The 11,764-nt window shown below is 30.8% G+C and overlaps 1 non-coding gene across 1 annotated transcript; it reads right to left on the minus strand.

Annotated features, from left to right (window-relative positions):
* Positions 1-8,000: 8,000 nt before the first annotated feature.
* LOC149519278 (small nucleolar RNA R71) lies at positions 8,001-8,108 on the minus strand. The gene has a single exon (XR_016341977.1). It is a non-coding gene; the product is annotated as a small nucleolar RNA R71 (small nucleolar RNA).
* Positions 8,109-11,764: the final 3,656 nt, after the last annotated feature.

Genomic DNA, 11,764 nt, shown 5'->3' on the forward strand with positions numbered 1-11,764 from the left:
AACACAAACCATATTCTAGTTAATAAGTGTTTACAAAGCATCTTGTTTTGTCTCAAGTTTTTGCTTAGATTCTCTTTGCTTATTTTTACATCAAGTATGCCTTGTGTTTTTCTTGAGTATTGCTTACATCAAGGTCGGTGATTTGTCATTCATTCATAGAGGGATGTTCAACCATATTAGGTTTAAAACAAGGCATGCATATTTCCATGAAAACCCATGCTTGGCCAAATAGCCTAAACAAGAAAAGTTACTCTCTCTTGTTTTATTTCCTTTATCTTTTGGTCATACCAAAAACAAATTAAGTCCAACTTAATTTGTTCCAATTTTAATCTTTCATAATTGTCCTATTATATGTGACCCATTAGGTTTTTTAGCATGTTGGCTATAAATACAAGCATTGTGAGCCTTAGTATTTGGCTATGGATGAAACAAACTTTTTGACTTCATCACTAATTTTTCAATTAGCCAATCTTATGTTTATAAATCATGATCATTGCTAGTTTCATTGCCATGACCCATAATTGCTAAAGAAAAGTCAATATGGCTTAACAACCTATCCGTGAATGATATTAGTATATAATTAATATCCTTTCATCACATAATATCTTAGTTTGAACCTTGAGTATGGTTTAATATCTACTTAATCATGTTAAGCCATGTTAAGTTTTGCCATAGATATTAACTCACAAATAAGCTTTAGAACAACTTTAAACTCTTATTTCTCTTTGGTTAAAGATTTCTCAAGTTAATTCAATCAAGACTAGTTGAGATACTCTTTTAATCACACAAAGTGATGAATCCCATCTTGATTTCTTCATGCATTTTCATATGCCTCATGTTATATCCAACAATACTCGACTAGAGCATTCTTGGTTAGAACCATAAATAATATAAAGTCAAAATATAACATTCATTATATAAGATTATAAGTAATCTCAGATCAAAAGATCACTTATACAACCATCACATGAGAATGTAGCTATAGACATAATGTGAACTACCATATAGCATTCTCATATGAGATCATGTTCAGTGAACTTGTTTTGGTAACAAGCATCCACATGTTAGCTTAAGTTTACCCAAATTTCAACCCATGAGATCAATTGCTTACTTTATAAGTAAAAGTATAACCAAATGCTAGTCTCAATAACTTTTGACAATGTCTTCTTATTGATAAAACATCGACCGAGAATTATTTTGAAACATATAGCTTTTATGCAATAATGATCTCATAATTACAATCTTATTGTAATTCCCTTACAAAGCTTTATTTATATTCTGAGGACTTTATCACATAAGCATCAACATTGAAATACATGTAAATAAGCTCAATGATAAATAAATAAGAGCTTTATAAGATATTAAATATTAAAGTACTACAAACATGATAATGTCTTAGCCAAAAAAATGATTTGGCTTGAAAAGCAAATACCAACAATCTCCTGCTTGCACTAAAGCTGATCATCAATATATCTAATATCATATTTGATTACATGGCTATCATGTTTCTACTAAGACAAAGCTTTAGTAAGAGGATCAGCAATATTATCCTCAATAGGTACCCATTCTATTTTAACATCACCTCTAGCAATAAAATCTCTAATGAGATGATATCACCTTAATACATATTTGGATATTTGATAAGACCTTGACTCCTTAGCTTGAGTGATTGCTCTATTGTTGTCGCAATAAACTATTATTAGATCAACAATACTAGGAACAACAATTAGTTTAGAAACAATTTTCATAATATCACTATAGCAGAATTTCTCTCATACGGATAGGTTGCAAACAAAAAATTCATTAAGCATGCAAATGATATCCATAAATCATGCAATTTAATCTCAATCATCCTAATACATAATGCTTTGATATTCTAAAAGAATCCAATAAAAAAATACAAAAAAAAAATAATTTTCCAGCCTTTACATCACAACAATAGATTGCAATAAAACAATTTTGATATCATAAACAACCAAACAAATTTCTAATTTGTATAATCTATATTGACAAGGCTATGATACCACTTGAAGGGAATTATGTGTCATTATTAGAGTTAAAGGTGTTACTTGTTTGTTACCTGCAACTGTAAGACCCAAAAAAAGATAGGGTTTCATGCAAATACAAAAACACGCAAGATTTCTTCTCCAAGTGAAAAAAACAAATAAAGACAAACAAAGACACTCAAATAGGTTGTTTGGCAGTCGAGAAAAGCATGCATGGATACACTAATAATAGAAAATTTGAGACGTAGTAAAAAGATTAGCCTTACAAGAACAAAAACAAAGAGAAAAAAAACCCCTAGGAAATGGTATTTCTTACTCTGATTCCTATTCTTTCACTTCAAAGTTATTCCAAAAAATAGAAGATAATAAAAGATCATCAAAAAGTTATTCAAGAACCAATAAGAAAATGGCAAATCATGACAAAAAGAAAATGAATAAAAAGAGAAAGGAAGTTGGTTCAGTTTTAAAGTAGTGAAGATGATGGAAAAAAGAAAGAAATGTAAAATTATAGCATTCAATAAATATAAGAATCAAAGATTACTTACAAGGAACCAAAGTTTAAAACTTTCTAAAGCTGTAAGATCATAATCAAAAGCACGCAGTAAAAAATGATTCTAAATTCCAAGTTATAATTGAACAAAAAGTTCTTTATATGTACATACTTATTGAGAAGATGTAAGTTAAAATTAAATAAAAAAACCATGAATTATATTACTTTATAAAATAAACTTTTTTTTTATTACAATTATGAACATATTTATATGATAGCATTCTGGTTGGAATAAAATAATGGGATCTATTTTTAGATTAAAGCTTGCACTTTTATCTTCTCTATTTCATTAATCTATAGAGGGGATAAGAAGGTGGAAGAACCACATCTTTATCTTTTATACGTTGTGTTGAATTTACAAGAAGAAAAATAAACAAAAATAAAATGAAAAATACATATTATACACAATCAAAATCCTTCAACTCTTGCACTTTTAAAGATTGCTTATGATGATTATCTTCTATTTTCTTGCCTTTCTAGTACCTCTAATGAAAGAGTAGAGGAACAAGCTCATCATGGAAGAGTCAATGGTGTGGTATTGTAGGAGAAACAGGAAGCTAGGCTCTTGATGATGGTGATGGTGAGAAACTTAACCTGGTGTTAGAGTAATAATCTCATTAAAACTCAGTGACCTTGACATTTGTTTTCTAGCAATTGCCATGGGCTTTCACAGAAGAAACCAATACGAATATTTCATGTCTTAGATAATTTTGAGATGCTTAACTATGGTTCTCATAGTTGACCTTTTTGATAGGTCCTTTTTGAGACATCTTTGTGCAATGTCAGCTACTGTACAGGTTTTTTTCATAGAAAAATGACTTTTGAGCTAAGGATCCATGATGAGTGACAATCTACAATCATTAGCTAAGAATGGTTGGCTCCACTTCACTAGGTTCACCTCTTCCCTGGGATGATGACTACCAAGGCTTTTTTGGCCAATAAGTAATTCAAGTAGGACAATTCCAAAACTCCAAACATTGCCCTTTGGAGTTAGCCATCCTCTCTCCAACGTTTCTATTAAAATATTTATGACAACCTGAAGAGATGAAAATATAATAAACAACCAATAACTCAAACAAGTAATTTTATTAGGTGTAGAGATATCCAATGGAAATCTAGTCAACTCATTACACCATGATTAAAAGATTAATTATAGGGTAAATGACTTACAATTGAATTTGCGAAGATCTCTTCTGTTTCTAATATATGAGCAACACACCTATATCTTGAAAGCTTTGCATTGAAATCATATCTTGCCCTTTAAGCCAAATCATATTTTGGCTAAGACATTGTCATATTTATAGTATTATAAAGGTCTTATTTATTTATCATTAAGGTTGTTTAGATTATTTTTCAATGTTGATGCTTATATGATAAAGTCCTCAAAATATAAATAAAGCTTGACAAAAGAAACAATGAGATTGTAATTATCAAATCATCATTGCATAAAAGCTTTATGTTCCAACATTAATTCCTAGTTGATGCTTTATCAATAAAATGACATTAACAAAAGCTATTAAGATTAATACATTATTATGCTCTTCTTTATGAAACAAGTAACAGATCTCATAGGTTGAAGTTTGGATAAACTTGATGCTAACATGTGGGTGCTTGTTACAAGAATAAGTTCACTGAACATGACTCGATATGAGAAAGCTATATGGTAGTTCACACAATGTCTATAGCTAAATTTTCATATGATGGTTATATAAATGATCTTTTGACTTGAGATTATTTATGATCTTATATGATGAATGTTACACTTTGACTTTAATTGACTTAATGGTTCTAACCAAGAATGCTTCGATCGAGTATTGTTGGGTATAACATAAGACATATGAAAATGCATGAAGTAATCATGATAAGATTCATCACCTTGTGTGATCAAGAGAGTATCTCAACTAGCTTATTGAATTAACTTGAAAAATCTTTGGCCAAAGTGAGATAAGAGTTTAGAATTATTCTAAAGCTTATTTTTGAGTTAATGTGAAAGACAAGACTTAACATGGTTGAACAAGATTGAGTAAACGCTAAACCATACTTAAGGTTCAAACCAAGATACTATGTGATGAAAATATATTAATTATACACTAAGACCATTTATGGATAGGTTATCAAGTCATATTAACTTTTCTTTAGCAATTGAAGGTTATGGCAATGAAGCTAGCCTTGATCATGATTTATAACATAAGATTAGCTAATTAGAGAATTAGCGATGAAGACAAAATTTTGTTTCATATATAGCTGAATACTAAGGCTCACAATACTTGTGTTTATTGCTAACATGCTAAAGAACCTAATAGGTTACACACAATAGGAAAATTGTGAAAGATTAAAATTAGACAAATTAAGTTGGACTTAATTTGATCTTGGTATGACCAAAAATAGAGGAAATAAAACAAGAGAAAAAGTTTTCCCTTATTTTGGTGTATTCTACTAGTAGAAGGTTAATTATAGAAATATATATTCCATGTATTAAATTTAATATGGCCAAATATTTCCCTTATAAAAGGAACATCAAGCTGCAGCCCTCTTGTATAATTCTTGTAAACAATTAGCAAGTTTCACTCAAGAAAAAACAAGCTAAGAAAGCCTAAGCAAAACTTGAAAGTAAGAGGGTTTGAAAACACTTACTAGTTAATGTATGGTTTTGAGTTCTACCATACCTTATAGAAGGTTTTTCCACAACCATTCGTGTAGATTACCATTAAAGGCTAAACACTTGAGCAACTTCTTGGCTTGAGAAACCATTTGAAAGGTTACCGAATTGAACCAAAGGATTGTTAGCATTCAAGGTAACACCCTTGGTCAAAACTATGTATTATATATATTGTTTGTACGATCTTATTAATTGATATTGGTTTTAGGGAATTAAAATTATAAAAATTTTGTTGCTTTAACTCTATATATTGATGCATACTTCCCTTTACTTACACCATGGCTTGAAATTCAAATTTTTTACAATGACACCACCGATCCATTATAGATGCATGCCAACAGAGCTCTAATGAGCAAATATGTTGAAAACACATATAAGGTGACTAAGGAGATAGTCACAAAACACTATCAGTGGAAATCCAAGATGCAAAATCTTCGACATCATCTGCATGTATGAGATTAATGCTATCACTTACTTGACTACTTAGATAGTAGCACTTACTAAGAAAATGGATGCTTTATGATCTAGCTATACTTGGAACCCAGTCTTTTTTGTTAGTCCAATCTAGTCCATTAGTCATTTTTTGAGTTGTGAAATGTGTGGAGGTAATCATTTAATTTATCATTATCCTATTAAGATAGAGCCTGTCCATTCCATTGCTTTGCCTAGTGATATCATCTAAATATATAGAGTTTTTCATGTTAAAAAAGGTGCTAATTTTTAAATTTTAGATGATTTTTAGTGCTTCATGTTGTTTTCATGATTTTAGGTTTTCAAGCTCATGGATATCATTTTCATGCAAGCCATGCATGCAAACATGCAAAGAGCAATTTTGGCCCAACACTGGAAGCTCATAGCCAAACCACATTCATCTATAAGATAGAGTTCTAGTTGCACAATGACACTTCATCATGTTTGGCCAAAAGAGACCTAATCCTAAAGTGCTTCTTTTGCTTAACCATGAAGAAATTAAGTTTGCATAAAGACTCTACATTCAACTAGATCATTTCTAAAAGGGAATTAATTACACATATGATGTTTGAAGAGTTTCAAGATATCATGGACCTTAGCATAATCGGCCAAATGAGTTTATTCCATGAAGAACTCTATCCATTCAGCCATGTAAAAGGGAAGCTTAATTTGAAAGATCATAATAAACTCTTCAATCACCATCCTATTTGGCCAAAACTCCATCTAATAAAGCTCATGTAATTTTTACCACAATAAAGGCTTGGTACATTTGGCCAAGAAGCATTTAAAAATCACCATGAGACTTGTTACTTGGCCTTTAATATTTTGACTTGAAGTAGGATTTTATTCATTTAAATTTCAAGAATTGGATAAAATTAACTTATTCTTGAATTTTCAAGCTTTAGCCGAATCTATGAAAAGAGAATTATCAACATTGATCAAGATTCAATGAAAAGCCAAGATTGCATCATCAAGACCCCATTCGACCAAGCATGCACAAGCTTTATGAAGTCCTATTTACCTATGACTCTTTAGAAGATAAGATCTAGCTTATCACTTTACATTTGAGTTTGAAAACAACTTTTGTAAATCTTAGCCCTTGGTAGAACCCTTCATTGAGCTACTGGCTTAGATGATAGATTTGCTAACAATTACAAAGCTTTTATTTTTTTTAAATTTTTTTATTTTAGTCAAAGAAGTATTATTTTTAAATATCTCTTTTGCATTACTTTTAGATTTCTTAAAATTTTTGTTTCAACAAAAGCATTCTTTTTTTTTTTTTTCAAGATTAATTTAAGCTTTCTTTTACTTTTTACAAGATTTGGCCACCACTTTCTTTATTGTTCTACAAGTTATTTTCATGCAATCTTTATTCCAAGTTTACTACAAGCAAATGGCATTATCAAGTTTTCTCTAATTTCCCATTTTTCAATTCTTGTTTTCTTAGATCTAGTCTTTGGCAATCTTTTTTTACTTCCCAAGTGATAGTTGGTGAAATCAAAATCTCTATCTACACATTGCTTTTAATCTTTACTTTTTTTTACAACCAAACCTTGAATTTCAATTGTTTAGATATAAGATCTTAGGGTTTCACTATTTGTAATTGAAGAACAACCCAACATTACATTCTATAATCTCTGAGGAGATAATACTAGAATATTTCATTTATTGCTTGATCTGTGCACTTACAGGCTATATGAAAAATAGCAATCAAGTTTTTAGTGCCGTTGTCGAAGATTATAGCGGTGTTCTCAATATCAATAACTAAGTCTTAATTTCTTATAATCTAATCCTTTTTTTATTTATTTACTTTTCTTTGATCTTTTCTTATTTTTATGTACAAATAGCTCCTATTGATTAGGAAATTGATAGAACCTTTAGAAGAAGTAGAAAAAAGTAATTAGCACAATCTGCACCAACACTTATGGCTAATGTAAACAATGAAAGGCAAAAAATCTTAATGGATTATACAGTTTCCAATACAGATAGTTTTCAACCATATATTAGAAGGCCAGTTATTCAAGCCAATAACTTTGAGATAAAGCTTTCAATTATAAAAATGGTCTGAACCTCTATGTGGTTTGGGTTACCAAGCGATGATCCAAATCTCTACCTTTTTAACTTTCTTGAATTATGTGATACTTTTCGCTATAATGGTATTTTTGATGAAGCAATTAAACTAAAATTATTTCTTTTTTCTCTCATGGATAAGGCAAAAAGTTGGTTATCATAACTACCATATGGTTCAATCACAACATGGGATGATTTGGTCTAGAAGTTTCTAGCAAAGTTTTTCTCACGAGCAAAAATAGCAAAGTTAAGGAATGAGATCACCACTTTTCTGTAAGTAGATGGTTGAAACACTATATGATGGATGGGAATGATTAAAAGAATTGTTAAGAAAATGTCCATACCATGGATTACCTAGTGGTTTCAAATCTAGATCTTTACAATGGTCTCATACCCCTATAAGAACCACTTTAAATTTAGTTACTGAAGAGGTAATTATGAGCAAGACTCCTATGGAAACAAATGTGCTTATTGAAAAGATAACTTAACAATTACTAGTGGGGTTAGTAAAAAGTTTGCTAGTTTATTTGTGGTTGATGCTATTATTTATATCAATTCCCAACTAGCTGCCCTTACTGAAAAGATTGAAGCCTTAGGAAATCAACCCTAAGCCAACCATGTGAATGCTGTACAAAATCTTTTTGTCTCCTATGACATTTGTGAATAACCCCATTTTAATGGAAGATGTTAGCCTGAAACTACCCAATTTGTTCAACACCACAAGTTACCCATCCTTGAAGCCATAGCACACCAACAAACTACCTTAAAAGATTAAGCCAAATCCATTGAAAACTTGGAATCTCAAGTTACCACATTGGCTAAAGATCTCCTGAAGTAATAAGATGAAGTGATAGCTATAACCTTAAAGAGTGGAAAAACTCTACCTGATAAACCACCTATTCCAAAAGTGATGCCCAAGTTGCCAAAGTATGTAAAGAAATTAATAGCCATCCCTCAAATGCTCCCTCAAGGTTGAAGGATTTACAAATTCCATTTCCTTAAAGATTCTAGCGGTTAAAAAAAAAAGACAATTTGCAAGATTTGCTGAACTCTTTATAAATTTGCAAGTCAGCATTCCTTTTCCTGAAGTAATAAAATGCATGCCAAAATATGCTAAGTTCTTAATCGGAATTTTGTGAAAAAAAATGAAAAGATCATGAAATTGTGGCAATTGCCCAAAAGTGCAACACCATTATGCAATAAGGAATATGACTAAAACTAAATGATCTAGGGAGTATTACTATTTCTTGCATTATTGGTAAATAGTATGTTGATAAAACATTATGTGATATTGTTGCAAGTATTAATGTAATGCATTTATCTATTTTTAGAAGACTGGGAAAAGGAAAGCTTGAACTAACAACGATAACAATATAGTTGGCTGATGGATTATCAAACATCCTAAAGGTGTAGTTGAGAACTTAATGGTACGAATAAGAAATCTAATGCTTTTAGTAAATTTCATGATTTTAAAAATTGATAAAGAGGTCAAAGTACCAATCATATTGGGAGAGCTTTCTTAAAAATGGGAAAAGCTATTATTGATATGTATAATGGAGAACAAACAATGAGCATGCATGACCAAAATGAGCTATTTCCTATGAAGGTATCTAAGGATGCTCAACCAAATTATAACGTAGTTGGAATCATAACAACAAGTGCAAAAACAAAACACAAGAAGAAAATAGCTTTGAAGCCATCCATTGAGTAATCCCTAATGGTGTAATTGAAGCCCTTACCATCATACTTGAAGTATACATTCCTTGATGAAGTATTAATTCTCCTAATTGTCATTTCTTTAGCTTTAAGCCAATAGTAAGATGCAAAATTGTTGGAAGTGCTAAAAAACCATAAAAAAGCATTTGCTTGGTCAATAGCAAACATAAAAGGTATTAGCCTACCATATGTATGCATAAGATTATGTTAAAAGATTATTATAACACAATAATTGAACAACAAAGGCATCTGAATCTTGTCATGAAAAAGGTGGTTAAAAAAAATCATTAGGTGGCAAGATGTAAGAATCATATACCCTATTTTAGATAGTTCATGGGTGAGCCTAGTACTGTGTGTACAAAAAAAAAAGGTATGACAATGGTGACTAATGAAGATAATGAGCTGATCCCTACACAACCTACAACTAGATTGAAAGTTTGATGGATTATAAAAAGTTGAATAAAACCACTTGCAAGAATCACTTTCCCTTACCCTTTGTAGACTAGATGCTTGATAAGTTGGCTAGACATGAGTATCATTGTTTACTTGATGGGCACTCGAGCTATAATTAAATAACCATAGCCCTTTAAGACTAAGGAAAACCATTTTTACCTAGTTTTATGGCACTTTCACCTTCAGAAGAATGCCCTTTGGCTTATGTAAATGCCAGCAATGTTCCAATGATGTATGATGGCAATCTTTTCAAACATGGTAGAAAAAATCCTAGAGGTATTTATGGATGATTTTTAGTTTTTGGTGATAACTTTGAACTATGTTTTACTAACTTGTCTAAGGTACTCCAAAGATGTGAATAAACCAATCTAGTACTTAACTGAGGCAAATGTCATTTCATAGTGCAAAAAAGAGTTATACTTGGGCAAAAAGTATCTACAAAAAGAATAAAGGTTGATTGAGCAAAAATAGATGTAATTGAAATATTACCTCTACCAATTTCAGCAAAAGAAATTAAAAGTTTTTTAGGGCATGTTGGCTTTTATGAAAGATTCATTCATAATTTCTCTAAGATCTCAATGCCATTATGTACTCTTGGAAAAAGATGCCAAGTTCGAGTTCACCCCAGATTGTGTAAAAGCATTTCAAACTATAAAAGATAAGTTGATCACTACACCTTTTCTCTTATTACCTAATTGGAAACTAACTTTCAAATTAATATATGATGTAAGTGATTTCACAGTAAAGGCTATTTTAGGGCAACTAAAAGATAAGGTTTTCCACCCTATCCACTATATAAGTAAAACTTTCAATGATGCATAATTCAATTATGCTACAATAAAAAAAGAAATGCTTGATGTGGTCTTCGCCCTTGAAAAGTTTAGGCCCTATTTGATGGGAACAAAAGTGGTTGTGCATGTAAATCATGCTACCATCGAGTATTTGATCACAAAGAAATATGTAAAACCTAGGTTGATCATATGGGATTTATTACTACAAAAGTTTAATCTGGAAATAAAAGAGAAAAGAGGATATGAAAACTATGTGATAGATCACCTATCAAGGATCAAAAGAGAAAACAATGATAAGAAGTCCATTCAAGAGTTCTTTTTTGATGAACAACTCTTGGCCATTCAAAGAGCACCATGGTATGCTAACTTGGTAAATTATCCTGCAAGTAATGTTCCCTATTTAATTAAACTTGTCAACAAAAGAAAAAATTTTTTGCATGATGCTAAGTATTACATTTGGGATGACCCATTCCTATTTAAGCAATGCAAAGATTAGGTTTTACGAAGGTGTGTCTTCGAGGAAGAGGTAGAAAGCATTTTGTAATAATGTTATACCTCAAAGTATAGAGGACACTACAAAGGTGAAAGAACGGTAGCTAAGGTGTTTCAATGTCTTTTTATTGTACTAACTTGTTCAAAAATGCATACAAATTTGCTGTTCAGTGTGATAGGTGTCAAAGAGTTAGAAACTTAACTAAGAGACAAGAGATTCCCTTCAACATAATCTTAGAAGTTGAAATCTTTAATGCTTAGAGGATAGTTTTACTGGGACCGTTAGTGTCATCCTATGGGAATCTATACATCTTACTAGCTATGGATTATATTTCAAAATAGGTTAAAGTAATTGTTTCACCTTCTAATGATGCCAAGGTGGTACTACGATTTTTTAAGAAAAACATCTTTTTAAGATTTGGTACACCTAGAGCCATTATAAGTGATGAAAGAACTCATTTTGAGAAGTTGGGGTCTCTAATAGAGAGATAAAAAAATTCTTGAAAAGATAGTCAATCCCTCTAAAAAATACTGGGCTACCAAATTAGGTGATTCA

The sequence above is a fragment of the Durio zibethinus genome, chromosome 4 (genome assembly GCF_047325235.1).
Source record: "Durio zibethinus cultivar Kanyao isolate XHJ-2024 chromosome 4, ASM4732523v1, whole genome shotgun sequence".
Classification (NCBI taxonomy): Eukaryota; Viridiplantae; Streptophyta; class Magnoliopsida; order Malvales; family Malvaceae; genus Durio; species Durio zibethinus.